Source organism: Cnephaeus nilssonii, assembly GCF_951640355.1.
Source record: "Cnephaeus nilssonii genome assembly, chromosome: 6".
NCBI lineage: Eukaryota > Metazoa > Chordata > Mammalia > Chiroptera > Vespertilionidae > Cnephaeus > Cnephaeus nilssonii.
In genome coordinates, this window is record NC_137077.1 from 99,898,200 (window position 1) to 99,919,101 (window position 20,902).

The window sequence follows — 20,902 nt, forward strand, 5'->3', positions numbered from 1 at the left end:
TCCTGCATTGAATATCTGCCCTGGTGGTCAGTGAGCATCATGGCGACTGGTCGACTGGTAGTTCCGGTTGTTGGGTCGTAAAGGTCGCTTAGGCTTTTATATATATAGACAGTGAAATCTCATTAATTCACCCACAATTTGGAGTTGTTTATTTAAGTGAAACCTGGGCATAAGGTTTTACTTAATTCTATATTTATAATAAAAGTGGAACTAGAAATCTGAGGCTTATTGTTTAAGTGACTAACCAAAATTGTGTATCTAAGGATGTGGATTGAGGATTTCAACTTGGGTCCCATGCTTTCTTGACTACCGAGTCTCTGAGTCCCTTAGGAATATTCATTCTTTCATTCCATGGATATTTACTGAGCAACACCATGGGCTTAACGGTATGCTAAGCCTTATTCTTGCAAACAAGATGCTTAATGTTATACTAGAGGCTGGCCTGGTGCACGACATTCGTGCACTGTGGGGGGAGGAGGGGTCCTTCAGCCCGGCCTGTGCCCTTTAGCAGTCCAGGAGCCCTCAGGAGATGTCCAACTGATTGCTTAGGCCCGCTCCCCACAGACATCCTTAGCCCTGCCATGGAGTTGGGCCGTGGAAGCAGGCCGCTGTGCTTGCCAGCTGTCAGCCCGGCTTGTGGCTGAGCAGCACTCCCCCTGTGTAAGCGCATTGACCACCAGGGTACAGCTCCTGAGTTGAGCATCTGCCCCTGGTGGTCAGTGCACATCATAGCGACCAGTCGTCCCATTGTTCAGTCGATTTGCATATTACCCTTTTATTATATAGGATTTTCTGATCATCCTTATTTGGACACTGGAGCAGTCCTGTGGAATTGAGTGTGCTATCTCTCACCTAGACTGGCAGAGACTATGTATACATTACAAATAGTCACTTCCTAGCAATCTATACTTTTTCAGACCTAACACATGTCCCCAACTGTCTATTTGGTACTATTTTGCCCCACTTAAATTTGTTGATGACACTTTTTACTACTTAAAATCAGGATTCACTGTAGGATAGGATTAGTGAAGTCTAGCCTTACTCAATAGTAACCACTTCCTGAGAGTATTGTTGGCTGGGGCTCCCAGGAACCTAAATTCTGAAACTGTTCTCAGGTTTTGGACTGATGTTGGCTCAAATAAAACCAGATAGAGCTTTAAGGTAGAAATCCTTACATCTTTTCTGAGTGTCAGAGAAGAGGAAGCAGCTGTGAATGTGTCTTATTTTCAAAAGCAAGAGCAGAGGTTTTCTTGTGTTTGTGCTGCCAGCTTTGTTTTAGAAAGTAGTTGGCCCTTCTGATGGTTGAGTTCATAAAAAAGATGCGAAGCTTCTGTCTCAGCTTCAAATTCAGTGGGCTTTTAGGGTTCTCAGAGAGATCTAAAATATTTCTCTCCCCTCTTTAGTGAGACATAAACATAATCCTTACCGAAATGCTATGGGAAGGCTTAGTCTTTCCTTAATCTGAGAGACACTGAATTCTAAGTGCCCCTGTGAAATGTCAGCAAGTGGAATTGAGCAGAGACAGAAGCTACATGGGTAGAATTACACTTCTGCATATATTTTTTAGAAAAAAATCCCTCAAGAGATGGAAAAGTTGAAAATTTTGACAGTCTAGCAATTTGCTAGCAATGTATGCCCTATCACACCATTTTATTACACACTTTTATCTTGGAAGAATAGTGTCATTTTATGGTAACAGAGATTCTCCAAGCTTACAGTTAGCTAATGATTTGTATTTTCTCTCTCACTACTAAATGAGATTTTGCTAAGAACTAAGCCTCACTGTCTCTGTGCCATAATTTTATCTGCCATTTTGTGAAACATGTTTATTTGTGTCCCATAACCCCACTGAAAAACAACTCCATAGTGGAGTAAGGTATAGTGTAGACACTGGGAATTTATTATTATTTTTAAAATCTTTATTGTTGAGGCATGGCCTACCTGGCTCAATGGTTGAGTGTCAACCTATGAACGAGGAAGTCACGGTTTGATTCCCAGACAGGGCACATGCCCGGGTTGTGGGCTAGAACCCCAGTAGTGGCGCATGTAGGAAACAGCCGATCAGTGATTCTTCTCATCATTAATGTTTCTATCTCTCTCTGAAATCAATACAAAAAATATTTAAAACATCTTAATTTTTTAAAGAATTACATATGTCCCCTTTTATTCCTCCATTGACTGTGTCTAGCTCATGCCTGCCCGCTTCCCCAGCCCTTCACCACCCTACTGTCTGTGTCCATGGGTTATACATATATCCATACAAGATCTTTGGTTGATCTCTTCCCACCCACCCACTCCCCCCTTCCCTCTGAGACTCCACAGTCTGTTCCATGCTTTTATATCTCTGGGTTTATTTTGTTCAACAGTTTATTTTGTTCATTAGATTCCACATGTGAGTGAGATCATGTGATACTTGTCTTTCTCTGACTGGATTATTTCACTTAGCATAATACTATCCAGGTGCCTCCATGCTGTCCCAAAGGGTAAGAGATCCTTAGTTTTTACTGCTGCATAGTATTCCACAGCTTTTTTATTCACTCATCTACTGATGGGCACTTGGGCTGTTTCCAGATCGTAGCTATTGTAAATTGTGCTGCTATGAAAATAGAGGTGCATACATTCTTTCTGATTAGTGTTTTGTGTTTCTTAGGATATATTCCTAGAAGTGAGATCGCTGGGTCAAATGGCAGTTCCATATTTAATTTTTGAGGAAACTTCAAACTGTTTTCCATAATGGCTGCACCAGTCTGCATTACCCCCAGAAGTGTACTAGGGTTCTCTTTTCTCCACTTCCTCACTAGCCCTTGTCATTTGTTAATTTGTTGATGGTAGCCATTCTGACAGGTGTGAGGTGATACCTCATTGTCATTTTAATTTGCATTTATCTGATCATCAGTGACTTTGAGCATTTTTTTCATATATTTCTTGGCCATCTGTATGTCTTTTGGAGGTATCTATTTGGGACCTTTGACCATTTTTAAATTGGATTGTTTGTCTTCCTTTTGTTAAGTCATATGAGTTCATTATATATTTTGGATATTAACCACTTATCAGATGTATCATTGGAAAATATGTTCTCCTGTATAGTGGGCTCCCTTTTCAATTTTTTGATAGTTTCCTTTGCTGTGCAGAAGCTATGATTTTGATGTAGTCCCATTTGTTTATTTTCTCCTTAGTTTCCTTTGCCCTAGGAGATGTATCTGCAAACATATTGCTGCGAGAGATGTCTGAGATTTTGCTGCCTATAGTTTCTTCTAGAATTTTTATGATTTCCCGACTTATGTTTCAGTCTTCTCTCTTTGTTTCTTGATGAATCTAGCTAAAGATTCATTAATCTTGTTTATTTTTTCAGAGAACCAGTGCTTGGTTTCATTGATCTTTTGTATTATTTTTTTTTTTTTAGTCTCTATGTCATTTATTTTTTGTTCTAATCTTTATTATTTACTTCCTTCTACTTACTCTGGGCTTTTGTTGTTGTTGTTCTCTTTCTAATTATTTAAGTTGCAGGGTTAAATAGTTTTGGGGTTTTTTTCTTGTTTTTTGAGGTAGGCCTGTAGTGCTATGAACTTCCCTCTCAGGACTGCTTTTGCTGTGTCCCAGAGATTTAGGGTTGTTGTGTGTTCATTTTCATTAGTTTCCAGGAAGATTTTTATTTCTTTTTTTATCTCATTGGTAATTCATTCATTGTTTAATAACACACTATTTAGCCTCCATGTGATTTTCCATGTTTTTACTGTAGTTGATTTCTAATTTCATTCCATTGTGATCTAAAGAAGGCATGATACGATTTCAATCTTATTGAAATTGTTCAGACTTAGTTTGTATCCTAATGTGTGTTCTATCTTTGAGAATGAACCATGTAAACTTTGGGGAAAATGTATATTCTGCAGCCTTGGGGTGAAATATTTTATTAATGTCAATTAAATCCATCTGATCCACTATGCCATTTAGAGTCACTGTTTTATTGTTAATTTTTTGTCTTGAAGATCTAGCAAGTGAAGACAGTGGAGTGTTAAAGTCCCCTACTTTAATGGAATTGTTGTCTATCTCTTCCTTAAAGTCCTCCAGATTTTTTTGGTTTTTTAAAAATATTTAGGTGCTCCATATTGGGTGCATATATGTTTACCAGGGTTATTTCTTCTTATTGGATTGAACCATTTAGCATTATGACTCTTATTTTCTCAAATTTGAAGTCTGTTTTGTCAGATATGAGTATTGCTACCCCAGCTTTTTTTTTCTTCATTTCCATTTGCATGGAAAATTCTTTTCCATATCTTCACTCTCATCCTGTGTGAGTCTTTTGTTCTGAGGGAGGTGTCTTGTAGATAGCATATATTTGGGTCATGTTTTTGGTTCCATTCGGCTACCTTTGTCTTTTGATTGGAGCATTTAATCCTTTTACATTGAAGGTATTATTGATAAGTACTTATTTATTGCCATTTTAATTTTTTATGCCTGTCTTTATTTCTATATATTTATTTTTCTCATTATAGCAGCCCCTTTAGCATTTCTTGCAGTTATGGTTTGGCCATGATAAACTCCTTTAGCCTTTTCTTTTCTGGGAAGCTCTTTATTTCGCCATCTATTTTGAATGATAGCCTTGCTGTATGTATTAGTCTTGGTTTCAGATCCTTGCTTTTCATTACCTTGAATATGTCATGCCATTCCCTTCTTGCCTGTAGAGTTTCTAATGAAAAATCAACTGACAGCCTTATGGGAGCTTTTTTGTAGGTAACAAATTGCTTTTCTCTTGCTGCCTTTAACATTCTCTCTTTGTCTTCCATTTTTGGCATTTTCTGATGTGTCTGAGCATGGGCCTGTTTAGATTCTTCTTGTTTGGGATGTTCTGTGCCTCTTGAACTTGTGTGACTTTTTCCTTCACCAGGTTAGGGAAGTTTTCTGCCATTATTTCTTCAAACATGTTCTCTATCCCTTGCTCAGTTTCTTCCCCTTCTTTTAGTCCCATAATATGAATATTGTTATGTTTTATGTTGTCTGACAGCTCCCTTAAGCTGTCTTCCTGTTTTTTAATTGTTTTTTTTTTTCTTTTTAGTTCTCTGATTGAGTCATTTTTTTCTACCCTGGTCTTCTAATTCACTGATCTGATCCTCAGTTTCCCTTAATCTGCTGTGTATTTCCTCCATTGCATTCTTTATTAGTGCTGTGTCATTCTTTCTAGTTACTATATCTTTTTGAGCATCCTTGGCATCATTCTTCTGAACACTATGTCTGGTAAATTTCTTATCTCCATTTCATTTAGCTCTTCTTCTGGAGAATTCTCTTGTTCTTTGGCTTGGTTTTTGTTGTTGTTGTTGTTGTTGTTGTTGTTGTTTTTTGTTTTGTTTTTTTAAATTTACCCATTGGCTGCCTATTTAAGTTTTTGTCTATGTATTAGGTAGATTGGCTACAACTCCCAATCTCTAGTGCAGGCCAGTGTCAGACACCTTTTCTGACTGCCCCTGAGTACCCTGTTTGGAGCTATCAGCAATCCAAAGGTGTGGCTCCCTTTGCTGGGCTGGGTGCCTTTTGGAAAGGACCAAGATGTGCACCAAGGTCTGAGTTTTCTAGCCCTGTGCCCCAAATTAGATCAGGAAAAGATGCAAAGCCTCCAGAGAACCCCTCTGCCTGCAATTTGATTGTTATTCAGTCTTAATTAACCTCAGGCTATCAACCACATTGTGTGGCAAGAGGCTTTCCGACAGGGTGGGGCAATTACTTCTTCCTGCAGGGTGATTGTTATTCTCAGTCTCTTAATGGGCCTTAGAAATTCCACAGGGTGGGGAAACTCATTTTCCAGTAGGGTGGGGCAATTGCTTAGCACCCAGGCAAAAGCTGCCTGGATGGTAAAGGTGTGCAGAAGAAAGACGTCCTCTGCAATATGAGGTAATGACTCACCACAGGAAACTGGGCTGTTGTCTTCTGAGCTCTAACCCCAGAGGCCTCAATCCTGGCTTCTGCTCACACAGCTTCAGTTCCCTCTGCCCTGGGTGAGTGGCAGCACACAAAATTTTATACATTGGTCCTTTAAGAGGGTGGCTCCATTTCCAGCTGTCTCTCCCTGGCAGATATCAACCTTATTGCTTTCCACAGCCATATGTTCTGTGGTCTTCTTTCTCAGTTCTGGTGCTCTGGGCTGGGGAGCCCAACTTGGGGTTTAGATCCCAGACTTTTCAGTGGCAACGCCTCTCAATTGAGATATCTCTCCAGAACTTCAGCTGCTGTCGGGGGTCCTAGATAGCACTTTCACTCCTCTGCCCTTTCTACCAGTCTCTGTTCAGTCTCCACTTTGCATTCTTTATTATCAGGGTTCTCTCAGCTAGTCTTCAGTTGATTATTCAGGATGCTTTTCTGTATTTTAGTTGTAATTAAATTTTGGCTCTGTGAGCGTATCAGTGTAGCTTCTACTTACCCCACTGTCACACTGGGAATTTACTATTTTGTCATCACCTTGCTCAAAAGTCAGACTTGTATAGAGTTATCCTTTCATTTAAATCATTTAGATAGAGAAAAAAGGAGACAGAAAACAATAAAGGAGACAGAACACTTCCATAGTGTTTCTTTGAAGTTGGAACGGCCTCTTCCATAATGTTCCTATGTTCTGTAATGGATATACTGGTAAAGAAGAGGGGAAAGTTGTGCCTTTCCCTGATTAATTGCATGAGGATAAATGCACAAACTGGAAAGCCCAGTTCAAAATATAGAATTTTTCTTCAGAATTGTATTTTCCTTTTTCAGTTTTACCTGAGTTGACCCATAATTTTCTCAGCCCTTCATTTTTCTTTGTTTTTTGAATAACTGCCACCAGGAGGCTTATGTTTCAGCTTACATGTCTAGGTATTCTACAACCTCAATTAGAACCTCACTTCATCTTAATATATGTTACTAGAGGCCTGGTGCATGAAATTCTTGCAAGCGTAAGCCCTCGAAGCCCCAGCTGCCTCGGCCCTCGCAGCCCTGGATGCCACGCAGCCCCGGCTGCCCTGCAGCCTTGTGGCCCTGTCCCCCACCCACTGGTCCTTCAGGAAGGTCGTTCTGGAAAGTCATTCTGCTGTCTGGTCTAAGTAGCATATTAGCTCTTTATTATATAGGATTTGCTAAGAAAAGAGTAGTTAGTTGTCTTTGCAAAAAAGAAAAAAAGACTAATTAGAATGATTCCATGAGTTTTGGCTTAAAATTCTTTGTCCCTCACTTGCTGAAAATGAATTTTAATTATCAGTCACTTATTTAATTAAGTTAGATGACTTTTAAAAAAGTAATTTTTCCAATAAAATCATAAAATAATGCCCCTTGTAAAATGCTAAGTATGCTATCAGTTTTTAATCCTTTTACAAAAAAAGAATTTTGGAAAGGGTTTACATGAATTGAATAGATTTCATTTTAAAGTGCATTAAGTGACATGGATTTACCTTGTAACTCATTATAAATACGTTAGGTAAAAAAATCAGAGTTAAATGTTAGAGTAGTAATAAAGTCCTCAGAGCATTAGTTACAGATGTTATTTTATGCTGGAGAGGAATAAATGTGTTTTAAAATTATATAAGGTCCATGATTTCATATTTTTTACATGAGCTGCAATTTATATGATGATTAATTATTTCCCCCCATAGGATTGTTTTCTTAATAAATGGCTATTCCTTACAAGTTGTAGTTACTGTAACATAATTCAAATGGTAATTCCCTGTGGGGAGAAAAGTTCCAGAGTTATTCCATGCTGAAAGAAGCCCTAGAGCATTGACATCCAATAGAAATATAATGTGAGTCATGTAGTCATTTTCAGTTTCCAGTAGACACATTACAAATAAAAAGAAGCAGGAGAATCAATGTTAATACTACATTTTCTTTAACCCAATGCATCCAAAATATCATTTTAACATGTGATCAATCTCTAGTGCAGGACAGTGTCAGACACCTTTTCTGACTGCCCCTGAGTACCCTGTACAGTTCTGACCAAAGGCTTAAAGGGGCCAAACAGTGGCAAGCTGTGACATTCCTAAAATGGGCCTTAGCCCTAGTGTTCCAGCCATAGCCTTAATGCTGGACTTTTTTTTTTTTTTTTTTAAATTTTGCCAGGGAAGCCAGAAGTTCAGAGTTCTTGGGGAAATTTCTTGATTTCTAAGTGTTGGTAACTAGTTCAAAACTTTTGAAACATCACATGGACCTGGCCCTTGGGTGGCCAGTTTGTAGCCTTCTGTTCCCAGCATTTCATATTTTAAACCATATCAGGTTCTTTGGCTCATACAACATGCAGGATTAGGTTTGGCTAAGGATAATAAAAATTCATGTTTTTCACAAATACAAATGTGTTTGAACACATTTTTACATTGATGGACTGTATCCTGTGTTAGGAATTCTTCAGTAGTTGCCTTTTCCCACCTGAGTTTGTGCCTTTAGGTGCATAGAACCTAGAGTTGGAAAGGCTTTGGGATAAAGCACTTAACTGCTCTCATTGACTGCACGCCACCCTTTTAAAAACATCCCTCCCATCTGTAGCTATTGTTTCAGTGTTCTAGTCCATGATAGATCGCAGTTTTTATTTATTTATTTATTTATTTATTTATTTATTTATTTATTTATTTTTGGTCAACTGCAGCTTTCTTCAGGGCAGGCAGAGTCTGTCTTGTTCCTCATTATATCCTAAGGCAGCATCTATCTTGTTCCTCACCGCATCTGGTATTTGGAAGACTTTGTGCAAGTGTTGACTGAATGAGTAAGTACGTAAATAACTTAAAACCAAGGAAGCAGTATTGATGAGGATGTGGAAAAATTGGGACCTTTGTGCCCTGCTGTTGGGGATGTGAAATGGGTGCAGCCACTTTGGAAAACAATATGGTGGGTCCTCAAAAAACTAAAAATAGATCCAGCCATTCCATATCTGGGTATCTATCCCCCAAAATTAAAGGCAGGGACACAAAGAGAGATTTGCACACCTACATTCATAGTGCATTACTCACACTAGCCAAAAGGTGGAAGCAGCCCACTTGTCCATCTATAGATGAATAGGTAAACAAAATGTGATATATTCGTACAATGGACTGTTATTTAGCCTTAATAAAAGAAGGAAATCTTGTCACAAACTACAATGTGGATGAAACGTGAAGACATTACATTAAATTAAATAATTCAGACACAAAAGGACAAATACTGAGTGCTTCCATTCATATAAGTGACCTACAATAGTCAAGCCATAGAGACAGAAAATGGAATGGTGGTCACTAGGGGTTGGGAAGAGGGGAATGGGGAATTAATGTTTAATGGGGACAGAGTTCTAGTTTTGTAAGATAAAAAGAGCTCTGTGAGTGAATGTTGGTAATTGTTGCACAACAATGTGTATGCTTAATGCCACTAAACTATATGATTTAAAAAAATGGAAATTTTTATGTTTTGTATATTTTAACACGAAAATCCAAAACTTTTAAAAAACTCAAGACGGTCAAATGACTTATCTAAGTTCGTAATATCTTGCTCTGGGGCTTTTAAAACTACCAGACCATTTGTAGTAGCTTTTGAGGTAGTATTTTTCAAAGGACTTAAATCTGGGAACCAGTAGACCTGGATCTTGATAATTAGTTTATGTCTTCGGACCTCATTTCCCATGCATGTGCAGTTTTGTCTCCCTTGAAACAACCTACCTGTAAGGTTCAGATGAAGAAATAAAAGAGTATGAGAAGAGTATATATAAGGAATGAATCTGGGCTGAATTCATTATACTCTGGGGTGTTCATGTGTTATTGAAACAGTAAAGCAGCGCATACGCAAGATTCTAGCTGAATGGATGCCCCAGCGTGACTGATCCCTGTTAGTCAAAACGGTTGACTGAGTATAAAAGTTTTACCCAGTCTCTAAACAGACTTGTTTCACTTTGTTATTGTCTCTATAATGGTGATGCTTTTATTTCAAAGGGACCTTCCCTACATGCTGAAATGCTGTTGGAGTCAGACTCTCCTCCTTGTCTCAGAGTAAAGTGAGGTGGGATGAGAAGCCTGTGTAACAAGGGGATGATATCGAGACTCAGGATGCAGCATCATCCCCCAAGCACAGCATCTTCAAGGGACAGTCACTGGCTTGGAAGTTGTGTGGATGTCTGTTGTTCAGAGTAGCCAGATCTCAGCAATTAAAGAAGAAGCATAAGCACTTTAATATTTCAATTCTTTCTAGAAATTTGCTCTATGAAGAAAACAAGCTCTCAGCTTTCTGTCCCATGTTGTATCAAGTCTCATTGTCAAAGGGAACCTTCTCTCAAAACTAAGAGAGCAAGCAAGATTCTCTGGTATTTCTAAATCATAGATGGTCCATGTTATCCACCCTTATGTTTTAAAAATAAACAAGGTTAAGTGCCTTGCATATTGCTACATACAGATAGATCCTTCCCATTGTACTGAGAGCTTTCAGACACATCATGCATTAAAATCAATTCAAGTATGATTGAAAGAGTTGAATGCAGAAAACAAAACCAGAGAAGTCAAGAAGAAAATATAAATGAAAAGAAAACCATCATTTGTAGAAATGCTGTCGAGGTGTAAAACCAATGGTAAAAAAAAAAAATAAATGAAAAATTGATTAATTTAACTGCCATGATAAATTTAACTACAGACAATTTTTACAATAAAAATTTATTAAATTATTAAAATATATGCAATAAATATGATAGACAAATAAGTCTTTCTAATCAATTATTAAAAAAAAACACTTTACCATCCCACTAAAATAATGGACAAGGGACCTGATTACTGACATCACTTTTTTTTTTCATTTTTTAATATATTCTTTTATTGATTTCAGAGAGGAAGAGAGAGAGAGAGATAGAAACATCAATAATGAGAGAGAATCATTGATTGGCTGCCTCCTGCATGCCCCCTACTGGGGATCGAGCCTTGCAGTCTGGGCACGTGCCCTTGGCCGGAATTGAACCTGGGACCCATCAGTCCGCAGGCCGACACTCTATCCACTGAGCCAAACTGGCTAGGACCTGACATCACTTTTCTTTACAAAAGAAGAAATGCAAGTGGCTAATGTACAAGAATATATCATTCTCTCAAGTAATTAAAGAAATGTAAACTTAAATAAGATGAAGACTTTCTCTTTATTAAATTGGCATTTTTTTTACAAGATAATTCTCAATACTGGCATTCATATACAGCTAGGAGGAGTTTAAGTAGATAAGAACTTTCTGGAAAGTTATTTAGCAAAAGGTACTAAGAGCTTTAAATGTGATAATACCCATTCACTCAAAATTTGTCCTAAGAAAATAATTAGAAATGCCAATATTATATATAGGTAAGATGTTCATTGCAGCATTTTTTATAATTTGCAGCACTGAGAAATTGAAGATAATCCAATGGTGACATTAAAAATCAGGACTTTGAAAAATACTTATTAAAGTGTTCAATGTCAGTAGTGTATAATTATATAATGTGCAATTGTGTAAATATACAATTGGTATACAATTACATTGATCAATATGCAGCATGGTAAATATACTCTGAGTGGCCAGATTATTATGATCTCTGAACACCTAATAATCTGGCCACTCAGTGTATATCCTATATAATAAAAGGCTAATATGCAAATTGTCCCCTTGACCAGGAGTTCGACCAGCAGACAGGCCGGCCAACCGCCCATGTCCCCTCCCCATGGCCAGGCTGGCCGGACCCCACCCACCCATGCATGAATTCATGCACCAGGTCTCTAATATATATATATTATTTATATTATACATAAATATATTATATATATTTAATCTTTTTGAAATGCATACATATACACTGAGTGGCCAGATTATTATGATCTCTGAATGCATAATAATCTGGCCACTTAGATGTGTGTGTGTGTGTGTGTGTGTGTGTGTGTGTGTGTATATATATATATATATAATATATATATATGTATGAAATATATATATCTAATATATACACACACACATACTAAGTAGCCAGATTATTATGCATTCAGAGATCATAATAATCTGGCCACTCAGTGTATATGTATGCATTTCAAAAAGATTAAATGGACATCAGAAATATATTAGAAACAATTTTTACGGGGTGGCCAGATTACAAATAATTTCAATTTTCTTTATACTTTTCTGCCTGTTCCAAATTTTCTACAATAAAAATATATTTTCTTCTAAACAGAAAAATAGGTCTTTAAAAACTGAATTGATTCATTATGAAAAAGACTCTTCATCTCTTTCATAAACTTTTTCCTGGCACCATTATTCACTTCATAGTTAATGACTCCAACATATCTCCCATATCCATCTAATTATCAAGTCCTGTAAACTCTTCCCCCTCAACACCTCATAAATCAATCCTTCCTCCCCCCCTCCCACAGTCAGCCTATAGTTTGATTTAGGTCCTCTTTACTTACTGCTGTTCGAAAGCTTTCTTTGATTCAACACTATCCTGGGTTTTGAATCCTGATCCTGGGCCCTGCATGCACCACTCTCAGTGACTTGCCTGTACCCTGTTCTCACCTTAGTCTTCACTCCCCTGTGCATGCCAACCAGACTGTCCCCTCCTGCACTGTGCTTTCTGACTCTACAATATTCCTTCTGCTCACAATAGATCCTTCATTCACTTACTGCATAGACATTCACTGAATAAATTTCCTGTGCCAGGCAATCTGTGGCACCAAAATGAATGAAATACAAGTCTCTATCTTGGAGGGACTCACAGTCACCTTGAAGTGACAAAAATAACTAATTATACTTTTTATCAATACTAGTTATGATAAATATATATTTTGATGGAACTGGGATTTGAACCTAAATCGACCTGTCTTGAAAGTAATTTTGCTTCAAGGTCAAGAAAGATAAACGCCATTGCAGGGGGCTGGTATAGCTGGCACCTAGTTATATGTTGAGAAGGAATTGGAGATGAGGCTGCAGAATGGCCATGTATGCCATGCTGAGAAGTTAAAACTTAATCCTCTTTATAACTGGAATCACAATAATTTAATAATGAATACTCTATGCCTCACTCTGTTCTAATAACTACTTTATGAGTTAAAGCACCTGTAACTTTTGCCCTGGCCAGTGTGGCTCAGTTGGTAGGAGTGTTGTCCTGTGCACCAAAAGGTGGCGGGTTCGATTCCTGGTCAGGGCACATACCTAGATTGCAGCTTCAATCCCTGGTCTGGGCACATATGGAAGGCAACTGATAAATGCCTCTCTCTCTCTCTGTCTCTCTCTCTCTCTCTCTCTCTCTCTCTCTCTCTCTCTCTCTCTCATCAATAAAAACATGTTATTGGGTGAGGATTTAAAAAAAAGACCTGTGACTTTTTATAGACAAAGAAAGATAAAGTGATCTGTACAATGTCACGTAGTAGCTGTCTGACCTCAGAGTCTCAGCTCTTTATTACTCTGTTTTAATAATTTAATTTATGGGCTTAGTTTTTTTTTTTCTCAAATAGATTGTAAAACATGAAAGGTCAGAGACTGTCTTGGGATCTTTATATCCCTGGTAGAACCCTATGCATTGACTCCAGTAAATATGAATTGAATTGGATTAGATTGAATTGAATTGAAATGGATAGAATTGAATGAATAAAATCTTTTAAAGTCTCCCACTTCCTTTGATGATCATCCAGATCTATGTTGTAGGGGAGAGTGGAGAGGAAAAGGGACTGTTTATTATGCCATATTAATTGAAAAACATCTGTTTGGGCTGAATTCACTCTACAGGCATATCTTGGAAATATTATTATGTATTTGGTTCCAGACTGCTGCAATGAAGCAAGTTGTAATCTTGTTGCTGGTGGAGGGTCTTGTCTTCAATTTGTAAAAAATGCAACAACCCGTAAAGCACAGTACACAAGGTGTGCCTGTATAGTCTCACCTGGCAGAGTTGGAATCTCTCCTGGTGGGAAGCTGTCACGACTGTCCCCTTGTTGAACTCTAACTTGACTGAATGGCTCTAAGAACATGTTTCTGTAATGTGTGATGCTCTAGCCTTTTAAATTCACTTTCTCTAAGCCTGTAGCTTTTTGAAGGGAGAGAGTAAGTCCTGCTGGCTCAGATTCCAGTATAACAGAGTCCTAGTGTGTAAGTTTAACAGGGAACATTGTGCCGATGAACCCTTGTTTCCCATTTGATCCCAAAGATAGAGCAGAACACTTGTGATGAGTCTTGTATTTTTCATGTGGGCATTGGTTGACTGGCCTGCACAGGCACAAATAGGAATGTCACTAAAGACTTGCACACCTGTGTCCACAAAGAGTGGACAATGTGCAGCCCTTTCTGTTCACCGCCACCCCCTCACCCTCACTCACACAGGCAGGGAGCTCATGCCATGAGGGCATGTAAGGACACAGCACTTCTGTTTCCAATCATAGCATCGTGTTCGCTTTAACAGAGCAGGTGGTGGAGGGTAGAGACAGGCAAGAACAAGGACCTCACAGTCATCCCCTCCTACCACGGCTTTGTCATAGCTTTCCCTGTGGCAGTATTCCAACCACCCCCACGAATCAATCAGCCTTATTCTTGAGGCCAGGTTCCACAAGGGCATCTTTAACAGTATGGGTACATTTACCAGGTGCAAGACTCTGTTCTTGTGGGAGGTCAGTGCCTGTAACCTCTGAGCAATGCATTTATGGTTCCCAGCTATGGAAACAGGTCCAGAGAAGATTGGAGTATGGCCTATAATAGAGGAGTCAGGACTGAGACACAGGCTGTGTCCCACAAAGTGCAGGCTCTTAGCCTTTGTGCTACTCGTTCTTGGCCACAAAACCTTTGGTCTCCAAATTCTTCTTGTTTCACCTCTAGCCAGAAGTCATTTATCGTTCTAGCAAATTTTCACAGCGCTTTTGCTGTTTATTTCATAGAACTTAACCAGTTTTAATATCCTATTATCATTACTGATAGAAAGTGTTCACTTTTTCTGGGGTTATGGAGGCAGAATCAATTTCTTATTTCTTGGCTTATTTTCCCTACCACCCAATGTAAGATGTTGCACCTTTGGACAAGAATAAGCAAACTTGTTTCTGATCATATCCCTTCTGAGCACCTGCACCTGTATAGGAATTTGGAAATCCATAAAACTACCTATAAAAATTCTTCAGTTTAGATTTCCTAAAGAAAAGTAAAGATTTGAGAAAGTTTAAATCCCAGTTTTTCTAACAAAGCCAGGCAAATCATAAACCACAGTTCACCTTCCAGTGCCTCTCCCCTCAGACCCCCATTCCTTGCTGTCTTGGCGCTGTTCAGAAATCATTGGCATCCCAGTCTGCTCAGAAACTCTTTTGCTCCTGGTTCAGGTTTGCTGATTTTTTTCTGAGCATCTCGTTTATTTACAGGCAAACCTGAAGCTCCCGTAGACCTTTTGTGGCAGGCTGAAGGCACCGTCTTCTCATGTTGCTTCAAATTTAGACTTTAAAGTATATAACTCTCTTGGAAGTGCCTTCTGCAACTATTGATTCTGCCAGAAATTCATTCTCATTCATTCATTTTCATTCTCTCTCTCTCTCTCTCTCTCTCTCTCTCTCTCTCTCTCCTCTCTCCTCTCTCTCTCTCTCCGCCTCCCCCCCCTCTCTCAGGGTTTTAGGTTCATATCCTGAACCAGTTTGTGGCAAAAGAGAGCTGCTTTGAAGATGAACTTGCCTCAATAATACCTCCTATGTTCTACCCTTAGACATCCAGCTGCAGTGATTGCTCAAGGGCACATACCTTCCCCCAGAGTTGCAGTCAGTCAGGAGAGCTCCAGGGTCATGGCTACCTTATTTCACTCACACAGCCTGAGAGCATCATGCTGATGGAGCCATCTGCCACCATTGGCCTTGGAACAGATTTTATAATAGGACACTCCATGAACACAGACCTCAGTGCCTAGCCCTTGGTGTAGAGGCAGTTTCACCGATTCCATCTCCTTCTGCCTTCTGGAGGTATCCTCTCTCAGGCAACTCTGTTGTTTATTCTATCTCATCTTGGTCAAGGTACACCTCATCAGACAGATGTTAATAACTGTGAATCTGAAAGAGTAGGGGCTGGGATTCAGGTCTCTTTACTCAAAAAAGACTCCTTTGCTTCCCGGTAAACTAGTGGGTGTAACTAGATATATTGGAGAAAGACTCCACTGGACTCCAGCCAGGGACATAAAACTCCTCCGCTCACCTGCAGGGTCTGAGCCCAAGCCTTGGGTCCACCCAGATGGACACTCATATAAACAGTTCTCTTATTGCCTATAGACAGAGGCAGTAGTCCTTGAGTGCCACAGGTTTTCAAGTAGCTTTTATTTCTGTTCATCTCTTTTAACTTAGAAATTTATTATTGATATAAATTGCATAAGGATATATTGTAGAAAGTATACTTTAAAATGTTTTCATATATGTAAAAGGTTTTTAATGTTTTTATTTATTTATTTATTTTTAGTTAGAGAGAAAGGAGGAGGGATAGAGAGAGGAACATCATTGATTGGCTGCTCCTGCATGCCCCCTACTGGGGATCAAGCCCACAGCCCTGCCATGTGCCCTGACCAGAAATCGAACCCTGACCTCTTGGTTCCTGGGTCGACACTCAACCACTGAGCCACACCTGAGCTGCAAAATACTTTTAATGTATAAAACTTTTTTCCCCTAAAATGAATAATGTCATAACCTAACACTTAGCATCTGGACTCAATCAAATAAATAGAAATTTAGATACTACAGAGCATTGTTTTCTAGTTGGATCATGAGGCACAATAAGGAATTTTTAATGACATAGAGTAGAATGGAGCAGATGAGAAAATATGAGTGCCTCACTCCTAGTAGGGCTAAGTATTGTTTCATGAAACTTTATTTCACCTATATGTATATGTAATTCTGTGTGTGTGTGTGTGTGCGCGTGTGTGCGTGCGTGTACACATCAGATGAGCAAGTGATGGCCTCACAACTCTCAGTGCAATTGCACATGTATATTTCTCTGCTAGTAACCCACTTACCTGTGTTCTGTGTGTGCTGGGGCTCTGCATAAGAAGCATGCCTCGTCAAGCAAAGATTAAAAGTTGCAGCTGGGGTGGGGCCCTCCCAACCTTTGCTCAGCCCCCTCCCTCACTGCAGCCTCAGCCTCTTTGGATTCTGCCACCCTTTTAACAACTTCCTCAAAGCCAAATCATACATTCCTGACTGGCTGTGCCATGTCTGAACCTTCGTTTTTTAATTCTTGTGAGATGACTGAGGGGAGAATCAGATATAGCGATAAGCAGAGAGCAGATAACTGACATTTCACATTCCCACTGGAATAATTCCTGCTGCTATTTTTAAACATTGCTCAGCTTAGTGTAGTATTTCTGCCATTCAAGATGCACACCTACACCAGAGCCTGGTGCATGTTCTTGCTGCAGTGTGTGGGCCCTGCCTAAGTAAGAGGTGATGGGCCAAGTCTTTGGCAGATATCCATCTGCCTCCACGTTAGAGGCAAGTCAATACAGAGAGCCCTGTAAAAGGCTTCAGAATGCTGCAGAATGGCCCTTTTAGCTACTGAATTCCTTAGGGCACTACAGCAGTTCAGTGAAAAACCATCAAATGTTTGTAAAATGAGCAGACAGTTAAGCTCCTAAGTGCCAGGTCCTCAAGCATCTGACCCGCTGTCAGCTGCTGCTGGCATTCACAAATGAAAGTCTACCAGGCCTCCTCTGCGATGCCAGCCCTCACTCCAGTGCCTGGAGCTTTTGCAAAACTTCACCACCAGACATGGCGATTTATTTCCTTAAGACAGAACTCTTAGTTGAAAGAAGGTTACTAGTAAGTGAGCCCTAGCCGGTTTGGCTCAGTGGATATAAAATTGGCCTGTGGACTGAAGGGTCCTCTGTTCAATTCTGGTCAAGGGCATATGCCTGTGGAGGGGGTATGCAAGGAGGCAGCTGATCAATGATTCTTTATCATCATTGATGTTTCTATTTCTCTTTCCCTTCCACTCCGAAATCAATAAAAAAATATATGTTTTTTTTTAAAATAAAGGAGGTTAAGTGAAAAGGAGCACAGCATGCAATGTACCCAGCCCCTTTGAGCATAAATATTAATAGATAGTTGGCCTAAAAGTATATAGCTTTGTCATCTCTCTTGATAGTGGCAGGATATGTATTGTTAAGTCTCCATCTACTGTCTTTGGTCACTTGGCATATTCCTATGTCCCCCCCTGACAATGTGACAAGCCAGTGCAGTCAGCAGGTGAATCTCCCTGTGACCTGCAATTCTTGTCAAGTCTCCTGATCTGCTTACAATTAAAAAGGAATACAATACAGCTTTTAAAACACTTTCTATACTTTTGCTCATGGAATTGGACATAACTCAATTTAGCTGGGGGTGGAAGGAGGTCATCTAAAACAAAGAGTTGGCAGTAAAATCTCCCCAAAGCAAATTAAGGTAAGAAGGTCTTATTTCATAGGGGAAGGTGAGGCAGAAGCCTTGGGTCCTGTGCTCTGTACCAGCCAGGCAACCATAGCCCAGTCACTAGCATCTCTGAAACAAATTCTGCTTGTGTGAAGTGTCTTCAAAGCAACTGTGAGGATGCAGTGAGATACACACACAAAACTGCTCTGAACCACAGCACCACTCCTTTTATTGTGTTTTTATTGCCTAGGTAACAATGTCATACATTGAGCCATCATGATGTTTCACTCTCTAACATGCCTCTCTGTGGTTACTAGCAGAGAAATATACATGTGCAATTGCACTGAGAGTTGTGAGGCCATCACTTGCTCATCTGAGACTCCGCCGTGCCTGCCACATAGGAACAGTCTGTATGCTAGCTTTTCTAATCTTAGGCACACATCAATTATTCACCAGCCTGTTTTGTCCCGGACATTATCTTATAGAAGTCACTGTGGCCACAGTGAACCACATTTCTAAATCTTAATCTGAAACTGATACTTAAATATTGGGTTTCTTCAGCTTTACATTATTCTGTATGTCAGCTGACTCTAAAAATGCTTTTACTTTTTCTCCTCTTACTTGTGGGGAACTTTATATGCAAGCTCAGACACTAAGAGCTGGCTACCATTTTCTACTTTTCAGGGTAAATTATGAGATCATCCTTCTGATGTATCAGTCATTGGGCTTTTGAGAGAGAAATATATAAGGGAGAATTTCTGCTTAAGTTTATCTATAGTACATGTTTTGCAGTGTTGGACGAAACAGTGTAACATGTTTACTGCTTTTTTCAAGTAAATGTAATTCACAATCACACCTATTACAAGTTCCTGTTCTTCAATGCATAAGGAGAAAACTGTGTACCATATCTGGTTTGTGATATTTCCTTCCATACCTAAAAAAACAATCCACAGTATTAAGACCTTGATTGGACATAAAGATAATTATTCTTTTTAATTTATTTTCTTTTTCACCATGGGTACAAAGGACACAAAACCATGCTGAAGCAGAGACCACTTGAGGTCACTAGTCATTTCTCCTGACAGGGTAGATAATTATGCTCTTCAGTGTCTCACATAAAAGAATTGGAGAGAGTCTGCAAGCTCAGCAAAGAAACAGAGACTATGATTACAATGGTAATAGTCTTAATAAGCTTGTGGACATTATCTTTGGGGTGGAATGGTGCCCCTTGGTTCATGCTCAGCTGTGGGTATAGCTGAATGACTTCCACTTAGTAGTCATGAAAAATAGATGGTAGTGATTTCTCATGAGAAAAGTAACATTTTTAAAGAGATGTCAGAGCAGCACAATTAGACATGCTCCATATGTATCAGTGTTCTGAAGATGGTCCCATGAATGCTGCCCACCAGTAATACTGTTGTTAAGCCACAAAATAGGCAAGGAGGGGTGTGGTTGGGGGGACAGTTGGTGAACTTTCACAGTCTGAATAATCAGTATTGAAATGAGTGGCTTTTTAAAAAGCAAATTCAGGTTTAAGTAAATCAAATATTTCATTTGAGGAAATTAATAATAGCATCATTCAACACTGTGGAATATTTTGCCCATACTTTGACATTGTGAGAACATCAAATATATTCTCAAGCATCTTCATTGCCTTAATATCCTATTATAGGACATTTTCACTTCACCCCTAGAGAGATTAGATTGTATTACATAAAATCTTCTGAAACATTTCTGCTTATTTTTTTATTATTACTTAACTTTTTAGAGAAGTTTTAGGTACACAACAAAATGAGAAGGTAGAGAGATTTTCCACATCTCCCATTATCAACATCCCTATTTATACTTATTTTCATGGTGACTGGGTATTATTTTGACAATATTTAACTCTCCAGATCTTTTACATTTTTGTTTGGTTTTTCATGTAAGAAATATCCATTTGTTCAATAAACTTATTTAAGCATTTATTGTAAGCTAAGCACTCATAGGCCTTAGAGATATTGATCCCAGATTCAATATTTAGTAAATTAATTGAATAGAAGATGAAGAAAATGTATCCTTGAGAAATTCATTGTACTCATAATCTAATAGCTGAATCAGAAGATGGAAGAAAAAGACATTCAAATTGAAAAATCACAGTGAATCTACACTAATAAAAGAGAAATATGCAAATTGTCTGTCACTTCGCGATACCCACCAGCCAATCAGGAGTGTGTATGCAAATTAACCCAACAAAGATGGTGGTGACCTCACCCCCCCCCCAGCCACTCTGGGCCTCTGGGAAGCACTCATGCAGGCATGGAGCAGCCGGGCAGGGTGGGACGCCTGCTATGAGGGTGAGGGCGGGGGGCAGAAGGAGCTACAGGAGCAGTGCTCCAGCTGGAGCGAAGACTGAAGGCTCCGGCCAGAGCGAAGACGGAAGGTGGTGGCCAGAGCGAAGGCCTGGGTCCCGGGTGCCAGAGGAAAATCAGTGCCGGCAGCCAGGGGATGGAAGGCCTATTACATGAATCTTGTGCAATGGGCCTCTAGTTTAATTATAATAGTCTAGGGGCCCGGTGCACAAAATTCGGGCACGGAGGGGGTATTCCCTCAGCCCAGC

At 39.3% G+C, this 20,902-nt stretch overlaps 1 protein-coding gene across 1 annotated transcript in view; it reads left to right on the forward strand.

The window, feature by feature from the left end:
• FRY (FRY microtubule binding protein) overlaps positions 1–20,902 on the forward strand; it is a gene marked incomplete at its 5' end in the record, with an annotated part of 648,830 nt that overhangs the window by 37,152 nt on the left and 590,776 nt on the right. The window lies entirely within an intron of this gene.